This window comes from Anneissia japonica, unplaced genomic scaffold (genome assembly GCF_011630105.1).
Source record: "Anneissia japonica isolate Jap-2015-1 unplaced genomic scaffold, ASM1163010v1 scaffold211_len1577895_cov191, whole genome shotgun sequence".
Taxonomy (NCBI): domain Eukaryota; kingdom Metazoa; phylum Echinodermata; class Crinoidea; order Comatulida; family Comatulidae; genus Anneissia; species Anneissia japonica.
In genome coordinates, this window is record NW_022711099.1 from 447,036 (window position 1) to 473,663 (window position 26,628).

Sequence of the window (26,628 nt, forward strand, 5' to 3'; positions counted from 1 at the left end):
TTTTGACAAATCAATTCAAATGACGTCATAATCATGGAAAAACAATGAAATCGTAGCAGTAACAATGATTTTATTGTTTTTTCATGATTATGACGCAATTTGAATTAATTTGTTAAAATATTTTATCGTATACACGATAAATTGTTACCAAATCATCCTAGTGTAAAAAATTCTCTGAGGGCGTGTTTCTACTGATAAACACAAAATAATCAATTTTTTTAACCACTTTTGTAATGAGTGCCAGCATTGTAACTGCATTTTTGCTTTTACGAAAATCGGTTTTTTTTGTGGCGGAAATTACGTCAACATTTTGTATATACAAAACCTTTTCCAAAATGTATATTTTCTTTCTTACCAACAAGACAATATACTTCAAGTATATTGTCTTGTTTCACATGAATTTCGGTCATGACATGACGAGGAGGAGGAGGACACGGTGTGCGGCGAAAAGGCAAATGCATTCGTCTGTACTCATCGGCACAGCAAACGAGAGAACAAAAGAGGAAAACGGTAGGCCCAGAAAAAAGCGGAGAGGCTTACAGTAGGCCCAGAAAAAAGCGGAGAGGCCTACAGTAGGCCCAGAAAAAAGCGGAGAGGCCTACAGTAGGCCCAATATATCCCCTCACAAAATAATTACAAAACGAGTAATTTCTTTGCTCCACATGTTTTTAGGCCTCTGACATAAACAAGAGGACTAATCATTTTGAAAGTTCATGTGTGATACGATCGTGGTTCAACTTGGAGGTCACATTTCACCTGATAAATGCTTTTGTTTTGCTGCTTAAAAAAGTGCACAGCCAAATCGGTTATTTGCTGTTCAAACTCACTATCCGTTGCCTGTTTTTGGTCAATATTTTTTATTCGATTTTTTGTAAAAACGATTTTTAATCCATTTTTTCTTTCCAGTAGAAACAGGTCCTTATTCATTTTATTTTCTACATGAACAATTGCTTTATAACTTTTTATCGTTATTGTTATCGTTGCAAGTATAAAGAGGCCTTTAATTAAACCATAAAAGAATATTCAAGATGAAGTATTTGTAGTATGTAGTATTAGAGCAGAATCTATATATTAAAAAAAACTATTGTTCATAATTCTCTTTTTATGATATTTTTAGAATGTTGGAAATAACCAAAAAATTTAAAGAAAGTGCACCTTAGGAAATTATATATGCTGGACTATGGTGTAAATTACTGTAACACTAGGTACTATAGTATAGAAAATGAGTTTTTGACTGTGTTCCCATCTACAACAGAAGATGATCTATGAGGCTAAGGTAATATAGGTCACATTACTACCTAGGATTTGAAGAGAGGTCACCAGTAACTCTGAGAGGTCAGCAAAGTACATAGTTTACTAATGGCAGTAAAAAGCTCCTCTAGCCTAATGGAAATTTATGGATTAGGGATCAGCTCAAATGTTGGCATTCATGTTTGATTAGTCACATAGGAAATTGTGGTTATTAACAAAGTTTAGTGGTTATTGCGGAAGGATGGTTCCTTTATTTAAGTCCTTGTACTTCATTCAATAGATATGTAAACTGGAGACAATGCGAGTGATGTTTTATCATATATTTAACAGATTTTGGATCTTATTTTGTTTTTGATGATCCCTTACAGTATGTTATGATGACCTGGAGCAATGGGCCAGCCATCTGTTGTCCTCAGTGACCAGTTAATCAATAGACTGTCTAAGATAAATGCAAATTAATGTATTATGTAACTACTGATAATAAAGAAGTAATTATCCACAGTTATATTCAACTGATGCAGCCCAAATTTAGAACTGACAGAAACTCTTTCTTCTCAAAAGAACTCTCTTTGAAGCTTTGAAAGAGTTGCCATTTTATATTATTATTTAATTAAAGTACTAAATCTTAACCTGGGTATTTTACTTCTGGTTTAAATTTAGAAATATTTCTGACCTTTACTTTGTTCCTTAAGAAGAAGGGACACCTGTTTATGGGCAATGGTTGCAGGTATCCAAAATTAGGAATTGTATGTATATTATTGCCTGTCAACTCCACAGCTACTTGTATGGATTGGCCATTTGTTTTCTTATTTATCTGTTTGACATGCTATTTGTGTCTGGGTAGAAGCAGTTTAGGGCAACAGAAACTATTTGTTTTCCCATCCCGACCTCAAGGTTAGGGTTCAATCCATAAGCTCTACATTTGCCTGTACCCTTTAGAAAAGCACATTTATACCAGAAAATGTATTAGGAGTATTCCTGCAATGGACTAGTGTTCCATCCAGGTAGAGTATCACTATCACACTCACAACCATTCACACTATGGAAACTGGGAGATTTATGTAGAATTTGATTTAACACTGATTAAACCATACCATCCATAAGTAGAACATGATCATGTGGTGAGCAACCAATATTGAAACAAATTCTCCCTTAATGAGTTTTTTTAACTGTGATCGTAGGTAGGCCTAGTAAAATTATCAGAAGTGTCTGAATTTTATATCAAATCAAAGTTTACTTGTCTGGGGGCTGTCTGATTTTGATAATTAACTATCTATGTTGTTCAGTTGCTAATAGGTCAGACAGAGAAATTGTGAAATTTAAAGGTCAAATGTTAAGTGGATGACTGTACAATGTAGACCTATCAACTGAGATTAAAGTGTACATACTAATGCATTTCTGAGATTTACCACCTACTAATGGCCATTAATACTATAGTAAATAGCTGTAGGCCCAAAGGACAGGAGATTGAGAGGTAAAGGTAAAGATAGGAGAAAACCCATAACTTGCAGCATCATTGTGCTGAATTGAATATGGGCGTGGTCCGTGACTATATCTAGCAGCCGTAAAGATGCGCTTTATGGTAGCTACATGTTCACATCATTCCACAACGACAAAGGCTGAAATGAACCATAACCTTCCGAGGGTAGCCCTTCTGACAAAGATGGATCCTTGGTCACTATAAACAATTATTAAAAAGAAATGTTTAAGAATAATTGGATAAAGTTTTGTAAAGTGACATTTAAAAGACCGGAATCAGTATTAGCAGCACAGTGAACGAAACGAAAGGAATACAAGATGAATTTTTGATGTGGATTTATTTATTTAATTTATTAAGAATTCACATTACCACCATGTTGATGGGAAAACATGGACCAGTGGTCCAACACAAATATGAGATCAAAGATTAAAATATACAGTAATGTAGGACTACTGAATGTTGAATAATGTCAATACAGAAAGAAAGAAAGAAGAAATTTCGTATAAGTAAAAACACCACAAGGCACTTTATAAAGCAAGTAATAGACTTTAATCATGATCGCGGACTCATTGAGCCCGATCGTATAGCAAACATGTTTCGAGAAAACGATTCTCATCATCAGATCAGTGCGAATGATGACAAATTTTGCCAAAGCTTATATGGCTTTATACACATGTATGTAAATAAGCAAATCAGAAAGCCACTAATGAAGCAAACCACAAAACGTAGACACCACCCGTCACTGTGGATTGTTATGTAAATTAGTACATAAGAATCAAACAGCGAGCGTGATATTCATATTCAAGTTGTAAAGTTGTAAATTTGCTTATTAAGGGATGGATTGTTCCAGGTAATATGCAAAGCTTCCTTAAATTTGAGTTTATAAGCGAATCTGCAGAGTCAAAAACATCTCTCATTAGCAAGATCCCGACAGCGTTCTGAAGCCTGCAAATGTTGAAAAACATGAGAATTCCCGTCCCTGAAGTGTTATTGCACTCGTGTTGAAAGTCTTCTATTGGTTTCTCCAATATACGTGGAATTACATCCCACACAAGTAAATTTGTATACAACACAAGCATGGAACTCTTCGGGAACGGGGTCCTTCACTCCTAGAAAATTAGAAGTTTTGAACGATTTAAAAGCCAGCTTAATTGCAATTCCATGACAATGTTTACTAGTAATTTTGTTAATTCTGCTTTGCGTATTACGTGCAAACTGTAAATATGGCAATTTAAAATAGCAAACATTAACATTATTATTGTCTTTAGGGGGCTCTTTAGAACCAGTACAATGGACATGAGCATCACTTAAATATCTATTAATTTTGTCATCAATAAGGTTGTTAGGGAAACCATTTTTACATAAGATGGTTCTAAGAACTTCAATATCATTATGAAAACCTAGCCAAGAATTATTTAACTTATATACTCTATCAATTAATGTGCGAATAAGGCCGTTTTTGTAAGATGACGCTGTAAAGCTCAGAAAATTAGTGAGGAGTCCTGTGAAAGTAGGTTTCCTTTACACCGATAAAAGAAATATATAGAATAAAATGAGGTATATACCAGGGATATAGTTATGATGGGAAGAGGTAGGCGCTGCCACCTGGCCTTGAGGTTTTTCAACTTTTAATATTATCCCCTTGCCCATCCTTAAAATCCACTCTTATATTTAGAGTTTACTAATCAGCCATCCACCCAATGTCTACCATCCATACTTTAGTTTTGTATAGCTACAACCCTAAAATACCAATATAGTAAAACGTCCATTTTAAGAATGTCCATCTTACGAATAGTCAATTTTACAAATGGTCTTTTCCCCTGGTGAAGTCATCACCGATCAATTAATTACCGTAAAAAAAGTTTGATTGGGCACGTTTGACAAAGTGATAATGTATATTTTTCTTGATAAAATCAAGTTTGTTATTAAAAGTAAGATCTTTTCTTCCATTTCTGGTATAATAATCACTATATTAATGTGATAAACATAACCAGAACAACGAACTACCAACACAAGTGTTGTCGGATTGATGAAAGAGTGTTGGGGTCATGAACTTATTGACATCATGAATGCTAGATATGATCGCGAAATGCATGTAAATAAAATGCGGCGATCTAAAACTAGAAAGCTCCATAAAACATACAGATGTTTGAATAAGAGTTAAAATAATTTGATTTTTGTTGAAGGTAAATTGAGCTAGGCTCTATGCGCGATAGACCACGCTGCTGCACTATCGGTTCGTTCTAGGCATGCCGCCATCAGCCTACAGTATTGGCGCCAAATGGCAGGCAATAGCTAGGCCTAGGTATTTTACAAATTTTTCAATTTACGAACACCCCTTGGTACCAAGTGGTACGTAAAATGGTCGTTTTACTGTAGGTTTTTTACACTGTTACTGAATACACAAACTACACACTAGTGTGTACGAATCTGCATAATATTATGACGCTATGATAAAATTATGTTTGACCTGTTTTTGACTGTTTTACCTGTTTCATTTTTTTTCTTCTGTCTATTTTCCATGCAAGTTTTATCATACACAGATAATACTTTGTTTTGAAGTATTACATACTGTATTACCAATTTTTAATCTTTAAATCGTGTATATGCACTGTGTTTTGAAGGTCACATTGGCTCACATTATCAATGTTGGAGTCGGGTTAATTGAACCATTGATCATTTTACATTTATACATTCATTGAAAATTCCTTCTAGATATAAGAGGCCCAATGAAAAAAATTATTAGCTTATCACCCCCACGCGCATGTCTTCTATGGTACTGGGAAAAAAATAACTAAAAAATTAAAAACAAATTTTATTTATTAATTTTTTTCATTTATTTTATTAAATATTTAGTAGATATTGTTTGCATTATCTAAATCATGTTTTACTTTGAATATTAATGCACCATCAAACAATACAAGGGTATGAAAATAGAAAAAGCCTCCCTCCCTCATCACTTTTCCTGCCCAGATAGGGTGATAAACTAATAATATTTTTTATAGGGCCTAAGATATTAAGAATGATGTAAAATTTGAGGGATATGTGTATTTTGGGTTGCAATATTCATCTTCCAAGTTCCAATACAATTTCTTTGATTTAAATGTTATTTAAATTTGTTTGAAATTTAATATACACTATATCGGCTAATAATTAGGCCAACATATATAATTAGCCTAGGCCTGTATGAAATTAGTAGAATTAAATGCTTATTTAATGATATGACTAATAATAATAGTTGTATAGCTGTGTTGGTGTTAAAATAAGTCAGGAGTTTTTTAAAAATTAAGAATGGACAATAACTTTATCATGACTACCGTAGTTCTTCAGGTATAAGCCCACCCTAAATTTTATGTACCAGCCTTTCTTCGGGCAAAAACCTGTGGTATGACTATATACAAATTTTCAGAAAAAACATATTGGCTTTGAATTAGGCATACAGTGCCAACAAATTGCGATTGATTGATTAAAAAAGGAATTCCCAGGAATAATCCCTTTTACAAAAATTGGCACATTTTGGTGTTAAAGTTGGGGTGAGCTTATACCAGAGGGATTACAGTAAATGTATCTGGTATAACAGGTTACTGAGCATGAGCTTTTGTTGGTAGTTGCTTTCAGTTTCATCAGTTGAACATGATCAAGCATTCATTGAAAGTCCATCGTAAAGTGTTGCATCTTTTTTGCCTGATGATTGAATTATAAGTTAAGTTTAATATTTCCTTTTTTGTCCATTCTTGAAAAAAAAAAAAGATGTCAACTTATTATAATGCTTAAGCAGGCATGATATTTCTTCTAGTAATTTAAGTCAGGTATAAGAAAAACCACAGACAGCTTTCATAAACATCTTATTGATGTACGAATGCATAAATAACAAGTAACCATGGTAACTCAGGCCATAGACGTACTGTATGCACATTCTCCATCACCCAGGCCCATTGTCAGATATTTTTATTATTGCCAGAAATGGTATTATAACATTAAGTAAAAACATGGGCTAATAAAGTACATCATTGATGTTGAAAATGCTTAAAACCACAAGTAATCACAGAATCTCTGCCCTTTTATTCTCTCTGGTACAATGTCCCGATGACCTAGACCGATTGTCGGAACTCTTTATTTGACTATATCACGCCGGATAAAGAAGTAAAATTAAACATTTAAGGATCAAGAGTCTGTTAAAACATGATATTCATTGACATTTGTTTTCCTTTGGTGAAATAGATGCAGACTTGGACATAACATCAAAATATTTTTCGAGTTAAAAATAAACGTTGGAAAAATGTGAGGAATAACTGAGCCTCTAAGGACTTTCTATGTTATTTATTGCACAAGCGAGCTTTTGCTTGCAGTCGACTTCATCCGGTGTGAAACACGCTTACTTGATAAAGCTGCTAGAAAAAGCTTGTGTAATAACTTTTATCCAGTGTTGTTTTGAACAGTATTGTACAGGTATCCATAGTCTAAACAGTTTTCTTGAGTCATTTTTTAGGCTATAAATACTGTGATTTAATACATTAAACGAAAGCTTTGGCTACCATTGTAAATGGATTCAAAAAAAGGAATTTTCCCCAACTAGGATTCGAACCTGGGCCTCCTGCTGTACTGTATAATGCAAATGCCTTAACCAACAGGACCACTGGATCTTTTATTGGGAAATAAAATCCAATGTTAGGCAATTGATGTGACACTATAGGTAGTTAACGTTACAGTAGTACCCAGCGTTCTACGCGATAGCTCCCCCCCCCCTTTTGTAAACAAAATCGAAATATGCATGTAATTAACGTATATGGAGCACTTAAAATCCAGAAATTAACGTACTCCACAATGCAAGATAAATAAATTATCATGCTGCGAACACTACCCTATATGTATGCCAGTAAAACATTGGAACTCTACGGACGTAGAGATTTATGTGACATGACCATACATGCCAATACTGCCATTTTGGCTGGGAGACTCCTGATTTGGTGAACTGGCTCTCGGCCTTTTTTTCTCACATTTCCTCACGTGCTTTCCTGGTTTACAAAGAGAATTGCATAGGCAGCCCATGAAATTTGGAAAAAATTAGGTCGGCAAAAATTTGCTTACCTTAAATTCTTTGAGGTCGGCAGTCTCAGCAATTTTTTACTACCTACAGTATGCCTTAATAATATAAACTATGATTTTTCCGAAAGCTCGTCTTTACATCGTCATCTACAGATCGTGATTTTGTTAATTACCTCTATTAAATCAATATATTGCTGGTGAAAGAATGGTTGTACTTGTGGTATTTTAACAGTGTAGTATAGTATATATGTTTTCCATAAGAAAATTGCCGAAGAAATTTTGTTTTAACGTTATCTTTAGCATGGGAAATGTCACTTACATAAAAGCTATGATCGTATCATCACAGGCTGTCTGTGCTACAAAACTGCCCATGCATGCCTAGAACGATCTGTCTGGGATTTTCCACAAATGTATACACACATGTACTTGACAGTAGTGAAGTCATGATTAGGTCTACAATATGTTTAATTTGGTTGCTTTTAGATAATAAACAACATTTTAAATATGGTAATAATACTGTACAATGAAGACAAATAATATATTTAGATAAACATTACGATTTCCGTATGCCCACGTAGCTCCAATTGGGTGATGTTTTAGGCCTTGGCTGGCTAGCGTCACTCCTACGGAACGACTAGGCCTAGCTAGGCAAGAAAGACAAAACTATTGTACACACATCGTAAGTATGCCTATTAAAAATAATTATTGTACAAGCAAATCTGTTTTATGAACAACCAATTTCCTTGGTTTGATGACATATATGAAATTTAGTTTCTGCTATAGCCTGTTTCAGTCAAAGTTATGACTTTCCAAGCAGTTTTTGAAGCAAAGAAATATAGGCCTAGGTTGGCAAAAAATTTCCATCGTGTGGCAATTCTGGCTCAGCAATATGGTCGGCAATTGCCGATTGCGGACGTGAAATTCATGTTGCTGCATAGGCATTCTAATATAATAATAATTGTATTGTCATTTTTGCAATAAAACACTATGCAAAAACCTTAATATTTACATTATGTTTCAATATTTTACACAGCGAGAGCATCAAAGTATTTTATATTTACATGAACTGTATACAATACATGAATACAGCAATACACAATTTATTAAATTATGTAAAATAATATTGATCAGTACAGTATACTTTTGTGTATAAAAAATGAAAGGTAAAAATTCTTAAGATGTCTATTCAAAAATTTGCATTCAAACTCAAGTTAAAAAAAGTCTATAAATTTAAAATGTGTTTGAAATTCAAGATAGATGAAAACATCACTATTTCTGATTCACTAGGGAGCAATAGAGATGACTGCAGTTTGGCGTGAAAGAATTCCTGAAAGGTTTAGTGCTAGTTCTTGCGGTGTCATAAACAGCAAGCTTGATCGATTTAACTTAAACAAATTAATAGACGATGTGTATTTTGTGTACAATATTAACTGCATTATTTTTAACTGCCTTCACATACAATATTCCTAACATGTGTTATATTAAGTGGAGTTGCTTTTTATTAATTACAGCAATTTTCTGTTTGAAGAACCCATCATCCTGGGAATGAGGACATGTGCATATCTACACTACTACTTTTCTTTCTGTGTGCTTATACAAAAAGATAGTTGATACAAAGAAAACAGAGTTCAGAGATCCCGAGTCTCCCGAAAATCACGGGTTTCTCCCGTTTTTTTTAGGCTGGTTTCCGCCCTCCAGATTTTTATTAATTTTCTCCCGATTTTTTAAAATATGAAAATTCCACGAAAAATGTAATTTCCATGATGTCATAGAGCAATGAAACTCTATCTGCACTGCAGGAGTGTGTGTGTTGGATGGGTGCCTGTGTGTATGGTGGTCCTGACTCTGTGGCCTTGGGCCTAGTTACGCACATATAGATGGAGCCTAGCAAGGCAGGATTTAACGTTTTTTCATGGCATTATGTACCAGTTATTATAGGCTAGACATAAATGCTGACTTAATACATGTAGTATGATTTACTAAATTAAAATATATATGTTTTTAATTTCTCAGCAAGTTACAGTTACTGTACTTTGCTAGAATTCTATGACTTTGTTCTTTGAAGAGATGTAGTAAATCAGCCGTAGCTTCTCATATGCCAAGCATGAACCAAGCCTTGTTGACTGCTGCCAAGAGAGCTCTACTAGGTAGCTTCTCATATGCCAAGCATGAACCAAGCCTTGTTGACTGCTGCCAAGAGAGCTCTACTAGCACAATGCTAAGTAAATAATATTAATATTTATAAATTTATATTTTAGGCCAACTGCAATGTGTAAACAAATGTAAAATTGTTAAATAAAAGTAGCTTTTTAAATACTGTACGGGAAGAAAGATTACAACAATTTTTGAATGAAAATGTTAAAAAAGATGAGGTAGCCTTTGTTCCTGTTTGCCCTTTACAGAAAATACAATCCACGAATTAATACATAGTCATATGTCTGTCTCTTATACACATCTAGATGTGTATAAGAGACAGGTGCATTGGCATGGTACAATGAAAGAGTATTGAAATGAGACCATGAAACAATGCATTGAAATGGTGTAGTACATTGACATGGCAACATATAAACTATATTTAGATGGTGCTAGAAGAGTGTATTGAAATGACACATTGAAACAGTGCATCGAGATGGCACAGTGAAATATAAGCAAAATATAAGAGCACATCGAGAAAGCACATTGCAATAACAATACAGCACATGGAAATGTTATAATGTATAGAGATGGTACAATGTAACAATTTCTACGTTTAAATGGCACAATTTATGGCGCAGTACATTTAGATGGTACAATGTAACAATTTGTACATTTCAATGGTGCAATTAACCAGTGCATTGAGATGGCATATTGAGGTGGTGCAGTGCATTTAGGTGGTGCAGTGAAACAGTGTTTTGAGGTGGTGCAACGTAACAATTTCAGTGGCGGATTTAAGGGGGCCTACATGTAGCTGCCACCTAAATCCTTGGAAATTAAAAAAATAAAATGGAGAGAAAAAAGAAAAATTTAAATAAAATTTAAGTTTGAGTGCCATTTCCGGCCATCTATAGGTGCCATATCCACAAAATTTTGTACCTCAGCCCCAACCATGGTTAGGCTGAGGTGGTATGGAGCATCTATCTGCAAAAGTCCCTCACTGAGCCTCCTCTCTTTGGAATTGCTATCCACCAATTAATTAATACATTTAGATGGCGCAGTGAAACAGTGCATTTAGATAGCGCAGCCCCTAAATTCATGAACATTTTTGTTAAAATAGAGCGGAAAAAGAAAATTACAATAAAAGTTTGAGTGCCATTTCCGGTCATCTATTTGGAATTACTGGATCTACCACTTACATTTATATGGCATAGTGAAACAGTGCATTTAGAAGGCGCAGTGAAACAGTGCATTGACACACACAAGCAACATTATTATGGTGCATTTCATTATCTAAATTTTGGAACAGTGAAATAAACAGTTGCATCATGTTTGAAATGATGGTTCACTGAACTATTCTAATAATAAACCTAAAGCAATTTCAAATGATCAAAAAGTAATTTCAGCAAAGAATATGAGATGCTGTTAAAATAAACATGGCAAAATAAATTTGTTCATGGTATTACTATGAATATACTTCATAAGTACATAATTACTCGTTACTCTGTTACATCCTACAGAAAAATTGGATGAATAGTTGTAAAAAATAATCACCATAATTCATTGTTGGCAAGTACAATAATTTTTTTCAGTACAAACTTTAAGAGATAATCACCAGAATGAGTACATCAACATGGGTATATTTTTTTATTTGGTAAAGTACACTCTACCTTATCCATGTTTAAGTAGATACTGTAAAACCTCGAATTGAAGCCCTGGAATGAAGTTGGGGGGGGGGCTTTTCAAAATTAATGCTGTAAATTTTGTGAACTTGTACTTTAAAAACAATAAATAAGGCCACTATAATCAATCTGTATCGTGGCGTGTACTTAAATGGCATTAAATTACATAAACAACTGTATAAACCAAGCTTGTTTAAATTTATATTTTGTGAAATTCATCTACAGTGTATGTACTGTACTATCTCAAAAAGAAGCCTATGCTATCTTGAAAAGAAGCCCATGGGCTTCTTTTTGAGGCTAATTTTGCAAACCAAAGAGGGGGCTTCATCTCGAGATTAGGCCGACTGGGCTTCAATTTGAGGTTTTATGGTATAACAACTTGGGAGTTGCCTTACATATTCCTCAGTGGTGGATCCAGCTAACCAATTGTGAAATCATTTTCATAAATAATTAAATGGCTAAAACACTGAAATATTCAGGGTGCTGTGGACCCCACAATAGTAGGGGTTCCAAATCTCCCACAAATTGTGGGAGTCTCCAGAGAATCAGGACGGACTCCAGCAAGCAAGCAAGATCTCCTGGAAAAATTACCCATCTTCTGCAAATTAATAATAACATAATATTTGAATGTTTTCACTGCTTTATTATCAGTTGTCTCACAGAAGTCAGTGCCGATTGGTATCACTATATGTAGCAATACAATTACATCTAAACATCTCCTGGGAAGTAACCTGGGACCCCTGTAATGGGTAAGGAAACAGCCCAACATTTTCAACTTTCTCCAGTCCCTTCTTCCCCCCCCCCCCCCCCCCAAAAAAATTAATTGTTTCACCCCCCCCAAAAAAAAAAATTAATTGTTTCACATTGGTGGGGCTATTGGATGTTATATTTTTCCACTAAGTATATTTAATACATTGATTATTCTGTTTTTCTTTTTATTTATCCAATGAAGCAGATATTATATGTGCATTTATATAATGATAAAATTGATCTGTATTTTAATGAAAGATTATATTGATATGGATGTAGAAACTTTAATTTTAGCTGGTTTTTCAATTTAAAAAAAATTTCTATAAAGGCCATCTTTGGCCAGTATCTACTGAAACATTTCTGAATACAGTATGCATTTCAAAACATAAAAAGAAAATTTACCATGAATCGTACCACGGTAGGGATGTCACTCCCTAAAATCACTCAAACTATAAACAAAACTGCAGTATGTATATTGTTTAGGGATGTTGATTCACTAAAGTCCAAACAGCCTGCATCACCTACCGTAGTAAACAAATGCTTGCTCCCTCCAGTAAGTTCCTAATAAACTGCATACCACTACCCTAAACGAACTATGTGCATCATTGGACTAAAGGTCATAACCGCTAAGGTACTACTGTATATCCAACTTATCCAAACTGTAACAAACTTTGCATTGTAGGGTAGGGATGTTATTCCACAAAGGTCTTTGAGACCCGTACACCACCCCTCAAAACATGCTATTCATATGCCAAAAATAACCATGTTGATCATTTTGGCTTTTTAAATACTGTATGGGAAGAAAGATTACAACAATTTTTGAATGAAAATGTTAAAAAAGATGAGGTAGCCTTTGTTCCTGTTTGCCCTTTACAGAAAATACAATCCACGAATTAATACATAGTCATATGTAGATCTTGCGCAAATTAGCACTCTGATATCCTTTTCCATTTACGAATGTGTGGATGATTTTTTTTATTTTTAAAGAAATATGGAACTCAATTAAACGATGAGGAAGCTTAAGCAGAATTATCTTTTTTATCAGTCGTAATAATTTATATATATTCTAAATATAGTATTATCTTTTTTATGTATAAATCACAGTGATAAACAGATACTCTATACCAGTACTCACTCCAGTGAGTTGACCTTTTACTTTGGTTAATTTCCAGCAGGCTGAGCAGTAAATCATGACCTTGGGACATGCTTCTGACATGCACTCCATTATACACAAAACCAAAGTATTAAAGTGTGGCTGTTGTTGTGTGTATACTGTACTGTAACGCTTTGAGTGGTATGTAATGTTAACTGCTTTCTTACTGTAGTATCTTCACCAGTTCATTTTATTGTTGAATATTACAGATAAAATTTGCTTAAAGAGCAGTTGCCAGGAGAGGGGAGACATTTTTCATGAAACTGATTTTGTTGTCAACTTGTTGAACGGAGACCGATATTTATTAACAAGGGACTGAAGCTGATACTGTGTAAATCAAACCATTGCTTTGTGAAACTTAATCCTGAATGGTATATGTACAATACAAAATGCCAAGGGAGTGAAACAGGACTTTAAAATTTGGTGAGTTTGCTTTGTGTTCTATCATTTTTTTTTAAATGGCTGTTTATTTCAAAGTTAATCAATGTAGTTATTTATTTGTAGCTGGTAGCAATAGTTACTGGTAGGGTAGTTGGTAGATTGAAATTTTGAAATGAATTTATCAGTTATCTGTCCACTTTAAAATGGTAACAATATCAGTCTGGATTTATCGATTTATGGCAATAGTCATAATGCAGAAACGATTTGCTAAGTAAACATGAGTAAATTGATTGATGTCCCTCACAACCTAATAAATACTCGTCGACCTTAATTTAAGTTGCCTTTTAATGGTATTCCTTTTGGGCGAAAAATAACTAACCATATCTTAACTTGTTTGAAACAGAGCAATGATGTTTGATTTTGTTTTTCATTATTTTTCCCCTCTAGCTAGGTAAGATTACTTCTTAAGATAGTTTAATGTTTCAATGTGGCTAAAGGTAAATTACTATGTCATACTGTACCTACGTCACTATAGTGAACAATTATTAAATCCTGTGGGCTAGCTCCTGTCTATAAATTTTTAAATTGTTTTGTTTTTTATAGTTAGTCCTTCCTAACACTATTATGTGTACACAGCCCATGCTTTTATAAATGTGCCTTCTCCACCGCCTTCTTTGCTAGCACTGCTGTGGACACATGTAGATGCTGTATTGAATAGGGGTAATGACTCCTTATTCACTTATAATGTATGAGTGGACATTTTCACTACCTATTGTTTGCTAATAATAACGAATAATGAACTTTCATCCCTACATCCCAATTTTGTTGGTTAAAAGTCAACTTTTATGACGTGTCACTATTACATATACATTTTTTTTTACTGATGAAGCTTCAGAAGTAATCAATTTTTAAAGAGCATCTAATCAATAAAATTTTACATCAGGTAAACAGTAATCAAGTCTGCATCCTGTCTGGCAGTTAATCAACCTTTGAACCTACCGGTTCTCTCGAAGAAATGGGGTTGTTTAACACTGCATATTAACAGGATATTTTAATTGCTCTGCAATGTCAGGATGGTCTTTAGACCGTATCTCCCGTCTCGGAACACCTTCTTAAGTCTACTGGATTACTTTGTATTTGTTGTCATTTTCGTTTCCGACGTGCATCTTAAATGCTTCAGAATAATTGCCTGTTGATTTTATCCCGCCAATGTTGAAAATGTATGTTTTACTAATGGATATGTGGCGGCGGTTATATCACCGCTCACCCAATGCAAAATGTTGAAAAAGTTTCTTGTTCAAGGACGTAAGCAACGTGACTAGTGTCAAAGGCCTACTTTTATTGTTTTGGCGTATGGGTGCGTGGGTGGGTGAGTATGCATGTGGTGCTAAAAAATTGTTCATAACCACATGTTATTTTCAATATTAGCATGTTATTTTTAGGCATTCCTTTGATCCCTGTTGTTTCTATTTGGATTTTGATAAATATTAAATATATTCACTGTAATGTGATACTATTTGACAGTGTGTAAGCCTTTGTTCATTAAAAAGAATTATTTAATTAGGAAAACATTATTAATTATACAATAAATCCTGTTGCGTAAGCTATGAATTTGTGTATTCGTGTATCATGTTTTAAGCCTGAAAATTACAGTAACTACATTGATAAATATTCAACAGCAGCTATACCATATTTACTGTAGTAAATAATGTATGCATTTCAGTGGTTTTGGTGCCAAATTCAGGAGGATACAAAAATATAGTAATACAACTTAAAATATTTTAACTGTGACTTCAAAATGTATCATTTTATTCACCTACTGCAATATTAATTTTATTGAATATATGGCACAACATAAATACAAAATTATCTTTATTTATTGTCTTGAAAAAAACCCCATATTTTATACTCTACTCTAAAGCAAGTTTAATGACCACTGGCAGATGTATAATTACCCTGTTTTATTGAGGCCATATGGTTTCAAATCATATTTACAACATTTATTCTTTCATTGTTTCTTGTGAATCTAATTCTAGTAAATCTAGTTATTCTAAGAAGAATCTGGCTCTGTTGCAAGTATTTGTCTTTTTCAATTGTTATCAAATTTGATGTTGCTCCAAGTGCCAAATTAAATATAAAAAATAATTTGTAACTTAGGCAGTATCATGTTTGATTTGATTTCACTTTATCTAGAGTAGAAAAGAATAAAAGGTCTTCAAGGATAGACTATAATTGTACCGTAATGCAAGTGGCTGATTTTGAAATGGAATTTTATACAAAATAAATTATTTGACTTCAGAATAAGCTAACATTAACAATAGATATTTGAATATACTAATAACTGTATTCTTAATCTAATTTGTAAAAAGTAATATCAATTAAAAATAATTCAAAATAAGGAGGTGTGTGTTAAAATGAATGGATTGTAGTAAACAAAATAGTAATTAATTTATTCCTATTGCTCATATAGTAAACCACAGGTGGGCAAAGTGCGGCCCGACAGTTATTTTTATGTGGCCCGTGATAATGAATTAAATACACTATTTGTGCGGCCCTCCCAAGCAACATTGACTAGAAATTACCTTGTTTTTTACGGCCTGACACCGATCATATGTAAAAAATAACATTAAAACTGAAAATAAAGTGGTGTGAAAGCAGTGCTTGGAGGTATTTGGAAGCTCACTGGAAACATCAAAGTTTGGGTGCGGCCCTCGGTGTTAAATCAAAAATTCACTTTGGCCTTCTGATCGATTTTTATGCCCACCCATGTAGTAAATAGATGCAGGTTGGTGCAGAGGCTGTGATTTATTCACTGCTGACATTCAGATTCAAATTTATTGCTCATCATGTAATACATGAAGTTCATTTTCCTAATTCCTAAATGAAATTTTGATTTTCTTTATCTTTCTACCAATATAAATGCGCACCTGGTAGGATGTGTTGTAGTAATATGTGGCCTGATTGGTCCAAATTTCAATGCTGTGCGATAAGAGGGAATTGTGCCCAGTTAGAATAACCAGGCTGTTTCCCAAGCAGAAAAGTCTAATAATGCTGTATGGTGAATGATAAGGTAAAGGTATTTACTGAACATAGCGGAATGAGCTGTCAGCCCATCGTACTAAGCTTTAGCATTGTGTGGTAGGGTGGCCAGTCCCTTTCCATGCCACCTTTTTAACCTTTTGTACTCTCAACCAGGTACCCATTTATACTCTTGGGTGGAGAGAGACAAACGTAGTTAATAATCCTTGTCAAAGAATGCAAATGCACAGCGAAGGTTTGAACCCCCGACTTCAAGGTTGAGAGACCAAAACGCAACCGCTATGCCAACTGCACCCACTTGTGCGCTCAAAAACTTAAGTGCGCTTTTTTGCGCCCTAAATTTTCAGACTCATTCACTTTTCAATACCCACTACTGTAACTTAAAGTAATGTTTTTCCAGTAACAGTACAATTTTATGGTCAAAGTTTTTGCAGGTTTACAGTGTAAATCCAACAGTAAACATTGATATAGCTTGTGGTCAAAATATGTCTTGTGTAATCATGGCTTTTACAATGTAATCCTTTGTATTTTTAATTACCTAAGAATCCTGCTTAACTTTGATAAAATGAATAAAAATTACATAGTGTAAGTTTTCTACACAAAATGCACCAACAAAAGGAAATGTGTTTGTTAGTAATACATAAAACATTATTAACACAGGCAATTGAATTGCAAACCTTTAAAATCTCTGTTAAATTTTTTGTTATTTCAAATTAATGAAACTTTTTTCTTTATATATTTTATTTACTTTCTTTAATTTATAAAAGAGCGTATTACATTATGTTCGTGTGTTGATTTTATATTGCTGGTACCGCAAACCCTGGTTTCTTCTGCCAAACAGTAGCATTTAATTTGTATTGCTCTGTAAGTTTATTACACAAAAAGCGTTGAGAGAAAATTTGTTTGCATAAAACCTACACACAGTAAACGATTGGTCTACAAATTTTCAATTTCAAATATTAGCAATTGGACAAAAATGAAAAATTAATATTTAAAAAAAAATCTTAAATCTGCAAATGGTAGGATTTCTGGATAAGTATTTAAAATCTCTATTAAATTTTTGGTTATTTTATTATTGATCAAATTAAAGGTACAAAAGCAATTTAAGAACAAAAACAATTTAAATCACCTACATTCATATGGAATATGCTCTTTTTTTTAATATTGAAAAATATAAGAGCATACTGTACAGTATTACAGTGTGTACATGATGATTGTATTGCTGGTACCATAAGCCCTGGTTTTTTGCCGACCAATAACATTTAATTTGTATTGCTGTGTTGTCATTTGAGAGTAGTAATCTTGTCTCCAGTCGGCTTACTTGCTGATTCGCTGACTTGCCATGAGCTTATAACACTGTCACCAGTACATTTTACTCTGTTGAGAAAAAAAAAGAAGAATACAAAAGCATGGAGGTATAAAAATGTTTTCTATTCTTGATTCACATGAGCGATTTTCGTTATTTTGTTTTTAATAATACTGTGATGAAATGAAGGCTATTTTATGTTTTATTAGTTTAAAATCCCAAGAAGCTGAAATTATGAATCAGTATGAAAGTAAAACCCATCAAAGAAAGCCAGTTGCCTAGATTATTGATCTGTTGTTTTATGAAAAGTCTATGTCAGCTCAGACACTGGTAGAAAAACATGTTAACAGCAATAACTAACTGTCTGTCTTGATAGTTAATTTGTTGTGATGAAACATAGTAGTTGGGTGTAAAACCCTAATAATATTACAAATAATAATAATAATAATAATAATAATAATAATAATAATTGTTGTTATTTTATTGTTAAAATTTATTTTTGGAAAAGTGGTCAATTTGCATTTCCTTTGCAAAACCTTGATTCAAATAGTAAAAAAAAAAATATGGATTTTTTTTACAAAAACAATAAATACAATATAAAATGATTCAAGTACTTTTTATGGATGTGTGGGGTATTTTTACCCTTGGGACTCATTTGCCTGGTTTTGTAGTGTTCCATTAATCGTCATGGAAGATTGTCCGACCTAGATGCATATATTTATAACCAATTACTTAACATAAAACTGTATAATGCAGACATGTGTAGAAAACACCATTGTGTTGGGTTTCAATATTTCAGTTCTATTTTTTCAAGGTCATCTTGAGTATTGTAATTTGTCCTTGACTTGATGTTTTTTATGTAAATCATTAAACTTTTATTGTTAGTATGATCTTATTATTGTTAGAATAATAATTGCTATCAAACATTTACAATGTTGTCAAACAAATAAAGAAATGATATACTGTCCAATCAGAATATAGATTTATACAGATCAAGTCTTACGGTATGTTCTGAAATATCTGTTGAAAAAATATTTTAACAATGTTTTGAGTGGGTGCAGATTTTCTCCAACAGCATACTGCAAGTTACAGTTAATAGTCTCAATTAAATATTTTATTAAGAGAGGACATTAAAGTTACATTATGATCAGTATCATCCTTAATAATATCTTTAAATAATTTACTATTTTAAAAATGTAGGTGAAATTTGATGACAATGAAATAATTTCTATTTATATTAAAGAAAATAATTTGTAACATATGCTAATATAACATAAAAATTTAACTCTTAATTACGTCGTATTCTTGATTATGTCATCCCAGAATTTGGTAAATTTGTACTTTTTTTTCAAATTTTATTACAAAAAAATCAACAATTTAACTTTGTTAGGACTAAAATACCAACATGTGCCAATTTGCTATTCTATGTTGTATTTGATACCTTTATATAAAGTTTAGTTTGCTCTTTGTGATCATTAAGGCTCCTACAGACAATGTACCATAAAACTATATATAATTTATTAACTTTGTCCTATATAGTAAGCTGTAATAAAAGTAATAATAAAAAATAATACTATCGGTTGAAAATCAATATCAATGAGAATAGATACAGCTGACTTTTTAAAACTTTGCCTTTGCTCACAAAATAATGAATGATTTTAATAGTGTTACTGTATTACCCTAAGTATACATTTTTTAAGTTCAATTTGTAGCTGTAAAATAATGAAAAATTTAGAATAATTTAGCTGGGACAGCATTGTCCATAAGAATATTCATTGATAGATTTCATATTAACATTTTCAAATTTGGTAGAAAACAAATATTGAATAGAAAGCAGTAGTTTATTGTACTACGGTATGTTTCAGTACATTAGTCAATGGATTTATTAAAGTTCTTACTGTACCTGGTCAACTTTATCTAAAATTCTCTAGGCGTGATTTATGTTGTCACTATTGTTTTCCGTTTTTGTTAGCATGTGTCATTGTTAATTCCTTTTTTTTCACCATGCAACGTTAGATCATGTTTTTTTTTTTTACTTTAGTGCAATCCTTTAGTTACAAGCTTTCTGCTGCATATAAATAATAAAGTAAATAAATTACATAAAAGTAAAATAAATATATAAAGACATTATACTATATAATTAAAATGTAATATACCTGTATATTTTCAAATAAATAATAAAAATTAAAATAAGTAAATAATTAGATGAATTAGATAATTATTTTGAAGGAAACAGTAATATATTATTCAATGTTTTATTTATGCATTTACCGTTGGCTCCTGCTTCAAACTTAGCTTAGAAATTGATTGGCTAAGCCCCGTACTATCAATGCTCAATATTCTGGCTGTCTCAGTTTATAAAGTATAGCTGACTGTTTCATTTTTAAATAGGGTCTACATTTCATGGGAATTAAGCGCTTAGGATATAATAATATTAATCCTAAATAGAATGTTACATATAAATATGTATCAATGATTGTTCTATACTGTAGTATATGTGTCTGTATACAAAGCTGGCTCAAGCCGACCGCATCCTTTAAATACCTGCTGGCTATGCATTTTACCGTATCCTTCCAAAGGACATTTGTGTGACAAGTTTCCATTTTTGACTGTTATTTTCCTTCTTGTCCAGTGATGATATATAATTAGGGTTGTAGCTATAGAAACCTAAGAAAGAGTGGGTGAGACATTTTAAGAGTGGGTAATAACATTTAATAGTGGATTTTAAGGATGGGTAAGGCAGTAATAAAGGTGGATGGAGGGCCATGGAATTACCTTTAGACTGGATAAAAAACTTCAACACTGGATGGACCTGTCCGCTTCCACCCACCATAACTACATCCCTGATAACTATTAATACTGAGTAAAGAGTAGACTTGATGATAAGCACATTCATTGACCAGAACTAGATTTTAACGTTTGATCATAATTATTAAAAGCAGGAGAAAAGCCGGGGGATGGTGGTAGGTTATAAGAAGGAATGGTCTGGGAAATGGTCCAAGAGCATTATCTCCCAGGAATTACTTGTTGATGCCTATAAATGCATTTTCTGATACTTTAAGAGATTGTATGGTCTTGTCATGTGGTGTTTGCATAAATTTGCATGTCTGTAAAAATGGTATTACATCTTTAAAATATCATCCCTATAATAGTCAGAATAAATCGTTCTGATTTAATGGATAATAATATGACTTTATTTAACCACAGATGTAGTTGATCGTCTCAATTGTGCATCTTGTCAACTCCGGTAAAATGCATCATTTGTTTGTTAGATCGGCCAAGTTATTATCAAACCTAATTGTTTCGTTTATCTCATAATGGAAAATTGTCGCTAACAAGATTGGAAACATTGATCCTGTGCATGATGCGCAAACTGTCTGTGATGCATACTTTTTGGAATGTAAAATAGAATTAACATGAATATTAAGAGTTCTTCAATAAAGACTAAGATGTTTCACTTCTTTATTGGTCAGCTGAAATTCACCATCAGTTGCCACAGATTGTGAAAATTCTGTGTAATTCAGATTGAAGTCAATCATCTAATGGATTAGAAAAATGTTTCATTCTCTCATTTTACACAAATTTTATTGGTAATTTGTGAAATAAAAGCTGAAAAGCTAATCAGGAAATTAATGGAGAACCTAGTTCATGTATTACAGGTACTATAAAACCAAACTTTCTCTGTTATACCTCACATGAATAAAACTTTAGGCCTTTTGTGTTTCGTGAAAGTTTAATGTCGCAAAAACAGACAACGTTATCAATTCGTGAATGTTTCATGTCGCGAAAGTTTCTAGTTTTACAGAAGTTGTACCTTTGCATTTTTGGCTTTAAAACGTCATAATAAACAGTCTATGACTACTGTCATGGCTGATTAAGAACCACAAATGAAATATCAATTACCGGTATGTACAGTGCCGTACAATATTTTGTACAAAATGGCAAATTTAGAGAAGTAAATCTAGTAATTTTCTTAGACAAAATTGGTATTAGGCAAGACTTTTTATACCTTGTTTCGCAAACTTATTTTTTTAGAGATTGTCAGAGATGGGCGGAAAAATATAAAAATAAAATGTTATTGTTGTTGAATGTAAACAGTACAGTGATGGGATGGTTAAAACCTTTACATTTATATAATTAGTAAGAAATCTTATTTTTGGAGATTTCAATGTAGCAGGTGGGCTAAGAATAATGAAGGTTATTATGGGTGACAGGTTTTTTGCTACAAGGTATAAAAAAAGTCTTGCCTTAGTGGTAAGATATATATTTTCCAGTATTTTTTATTCAATTATTATATTTATTTGAAATAATAAAATAATCCTACTTCATAAAATTCCATTAAAACTAATTATTAACTATCTTATAAATCCAGATCCAGATTTAATACAGTTCATATATTACTCATCATAAATGTTTGAGAATTTGTTTCTGCTGCCGGTTTGTTCCTTCTCTTGACAATTGTTGTGATTATGAGAGCTTAAGTCTGTTATATATAACTGCTTTAAGCTGTTGAGTGGTTCTACACTAGAATCGGACACAATACAACAACAACAAACATCAATTATCAGTTCTCCATTAAGTGCACTTACTTCTTCACAGTAGATTAGTACTATTTACTGTAAGTTCTTGGCTTTGGTTATATTTTTCTTTTTTTTTATCGACGTTTTATTACGGTATGTTTTAGAATTGACTGATTGATGGATGGAATGATTAATAGATTGAAATTGATGAATTGATTGATTTATTTATCAATCGATTAATCAATTGAATGATTGATTTATGGATGAATTGATTAATTGATTGATGAGTTTATTGATTAATAGATTCATTGGTAAGATTGAATGATGGGTTATTGATTACTAATTTTGGTATGCCTAATGTGTTTTCTTTCAAATCTGAAATAAAATGAAAAAGAAAACTAACAAAAATTGCACCGTCTCTCAACATACCTAACCACAACAATTGCAGACATTATAGTAACATTTTGTGTTTGCTGAGTAGCCAAACAATGGAAACACAATACACAAAGGTATACGTTACCCTTGTTGGTGACAGGATAAACGAAAAAGAAAACTTCATTTCAGTACGAAAATAGATCGTCAAAAAGTAAATGGGAACATAAAAAATATAACAAAAAAAAAAGTACAGGAAATTTTGGATAACAAACTGTTTTTAACTTAGATTGCATTTGTACCATAAGTGTTAAAAGCAAGTGGCTCTTGTAATCTGTAGCTGTAAGCTAGAAATGTAAGCTAGCAACGGCACATATCTATTGCCACGTTTAGTGGATAATGTATCATTATTCATTGAAGGAAGAATTTGCGCAGATTCCATTCTCAATTTGTCTATTAGAACATGACAAACATTGCAGTTTTAAAATTTATGTGTGGTATTTTGAACAAGTTCTCCCTTCACCAATTTTCATGGTCAAGAATCCCTGCTCCCATGTTGTATCAGTCTGTTATAAATGTTCGTAAGTAAGACTAAAAGTCTGTCTGTAATGTTTAATATTTGATGGTTTCCAGTAATTCATAATCAAATGTACTCTTATACCATTAAAACAAAGGTATAGTACCGCATTCTTTTGACTAACAAAATTAATTTACATACAAGCTTTCACTAGCCGTAGCTAGCTAAGCTTCATCAGGTAAATGAAGTGAAAAACACAAGATCAAACTATTCCTGTCTTCAATAAATTTTGTTAGACAAAGAAGGTCTACTGTACTGATTTTATTTGTATAGTTACATGACAGACTAAATATGACTCCAATGTTTATTATCTTACTCCATTGTGAATGTCAGCAACATCATTAATGTTTCTCAGTTGTGCAATTGTGTTTATACCAATATTATTACTGTATTATTAAGAGTTTTAAGGAGTTCTTTTTTTCTTTTCCCTGATGTCTGGCATCTCTTTCCCACGTTACAAATCCTTGTAACATTACTGATAATTTGCCATTTTCCAATTATGTGCTTGAAACACATCAAAGATCACTGACTCCGAATGCAGTGATGTGTGGCGAAATGAGTCGCAACATAAAATATCCTAGGGGATGATATGGGGGATTATAGCAAGCCAACAAATTATGCTGAAAGTCCTTGAACTACTTCTACAAGATAATGAAGTAGGCGCCCTCTTATGTTCATAATGTTGATTGCTCTACTGCATGCTTTGTCAATGGTTTGTGTAATACAGGTGATGGTTCAGTGCATACAATAGCAAATTTCTTTGTGTAATATTTTATGTATGTTGACAATAAAAAATATAGGCCAATGAGTATAGGAACTTTGGCACCCAAGGATTCTAACACAATGTCTGTGGATTACGATATAAAAGTAGTATGCGGAAGCAGAGTTTGTGATGTCATACCATTTTGAAATGTATAATAATTGTGTTTTAAGATTACAGAATTCATATGGCAATGATTTGTGTTTCAGTGTCTTATGTGCAGTTCTGTTGATTTATTATATTGGTATATAGTTGATGACATTGTTTCAAAATTTTTATTAGTGGTTTAATGTCAAGTCAGGAAATATTTGTTATAGCAAAAAAAATCAATAATTAAACCATAGTAACAAACCCACATGTTAAAATACTTTAGAAGTAATTTATTAACTTCTACCTTTCATCTGGGTAATGCAAGGTATTCAGGTAATAATAATGATACACTTTTTAAATTATGGTATTAAAAATATTTTCTTTTAATCAAGTTAAATGTTTCTTTTTTTTGTCATGTCAATATATATATATTCTTCTATAATTACAAAATATAGAAAATGCATACAATAAAAAATATGTATAGCCCTACCGTAAATAGATGATTACATAGATATTTAATTATTTAATTCATTATAGAATTTCAATAAATTATTAATTTTGTAACTTTCCAGCTGCTTTATAAACATAATGTATGCAAAGATTCTCCAGAATTTATATTTTGTAAAGTTACAAAATATAGAAAATGCATAGAATAAAAAATGAATACCATTTAGTCCTACCATAAATAAATAGTTACATGAATATTTAGTTATTGTTTTCATTATTAACTGTATAACATTATATTAAATAAATTATTGATTTTTTAAATTTTTAGGCTGCCTTAGAGCATAATAATGTATCTTTCAATGACGCAAAGATCTCCAGAAGTCGGTTAATGGGCAGATAAATGGTTTATTGATTTCTATTAAATTTGCATTATACCATGGTGAATTGAGATAGTAACATTAACTTACTGTATAGTTAACAGTGCCTATATTTATGCTGTTTAACAATAAAATTTATTGAAATATAATCCAGTAATGATTGTTGTTGACTCACAACTTGATAAAACAGACATAAAACACAATGCAACAATCTTAGATGGAAGTCACGACATCTTAATTTCTAAGGAATAGTTTTCAATAAAACTAATGTGGCATCAATTATGGTTGAGTTAAAAACAAGAGTTTGTAGCATTTAGGCCAAATAAAAATATTTTTAGTTTCTCGTCCCCTCTTCTCTGCCTCACCAATTTTATTTATTTATTTATTTTTAATTTTCTTATTTTACGAAACGTACGAAAATCTGGCTAATTCACATCACTAAAATTTCTCTCTTGATCGTTCGTGGTTGGGGATACATTGTATGAATCGTGTCTAGTGCTTCTTTTATTTGCTTTCAATGTGTCTACTTGGTAAAAGTGAGAAAGTAGTAGCTGTTTCCCATGGAACATCTTGGATTTGCCATCCCGAAGTTAAAGAAAAAAAAGTGCTCGCATTCTCCTTTTTTCAAAATATTAGGACGAGAAACTACTTTTTTTTTAACTTGGCTTAAACTGTCTATGGTTGCATATACAGTATTCTAATAGTGTTATTTTACCTCTGTGTACTTTTCCTTCCTTGAAGTTTACTATAAGAAAACATATGATGCGGAACAGACTACCCAAAGAAACGTCCAGACAATTTGCACTCTCTTTACTACAGCAAAATTTAACATGGTATAAAATTCAATTTAAAAAAACCCTTTAAATATGTTTGGCATCTCATAGTTTGAGAACTGCTGTTATGATAATTAGAAAATGAGAATCTAGAATGGCCTCCTTGTCATTTTGTTTTTTGGTTTAATTATTAATTTATTCATTCAGATTTCAACCATAATGTTAAGAGCATAAAATCAAAAGGGACTACTGTAGGAAGGATCTAACAGGTGCAAAACAGTTACACGTAGAGCAGAGTACTGTATATATTGTTAGTAATAGATGTACTGCTGTACTAGTCAATAGTTTACTGTTGTACAGTATGTTTTCTTTCACTGTATATCTGTAGGTTTGTATGAATATAATGTACTTTATTTTGTAATTTTATATATAACAGTTTTTACTGTATGTGTTGAGTGGGTTACAGTATGAATATATACTAACTATACTTA

At 32.3% G+C, this 26,628-nt stretch overlaps 1 protein-coding gene across 2 annotated transcripts in view; it reads left to right on the forward strand.

Moving 5' to 3' along the window:
* LOC117107295 (retinoic acid receptor alpha-like) overlaps positions 1-26,628 on the forward strand; it is a 103,758-nt gene that overhangs the window by 8,986 nt on the left and 68,144 nt on the right. The window contains exon 2 of one of the 2 annotated variants that reach the window (XM_033248926.1): positions 13,705-13,918. The gene's annotated coding sequence lies outside the window, so the exon portion shown is untranslated. Of the gene's footprint in view, positions 1-13,576; positions 13,919-26,628 lie in introns of those variants that run through there. The other variant, XM_033248927.1, reaches the window with a different exon arrangement.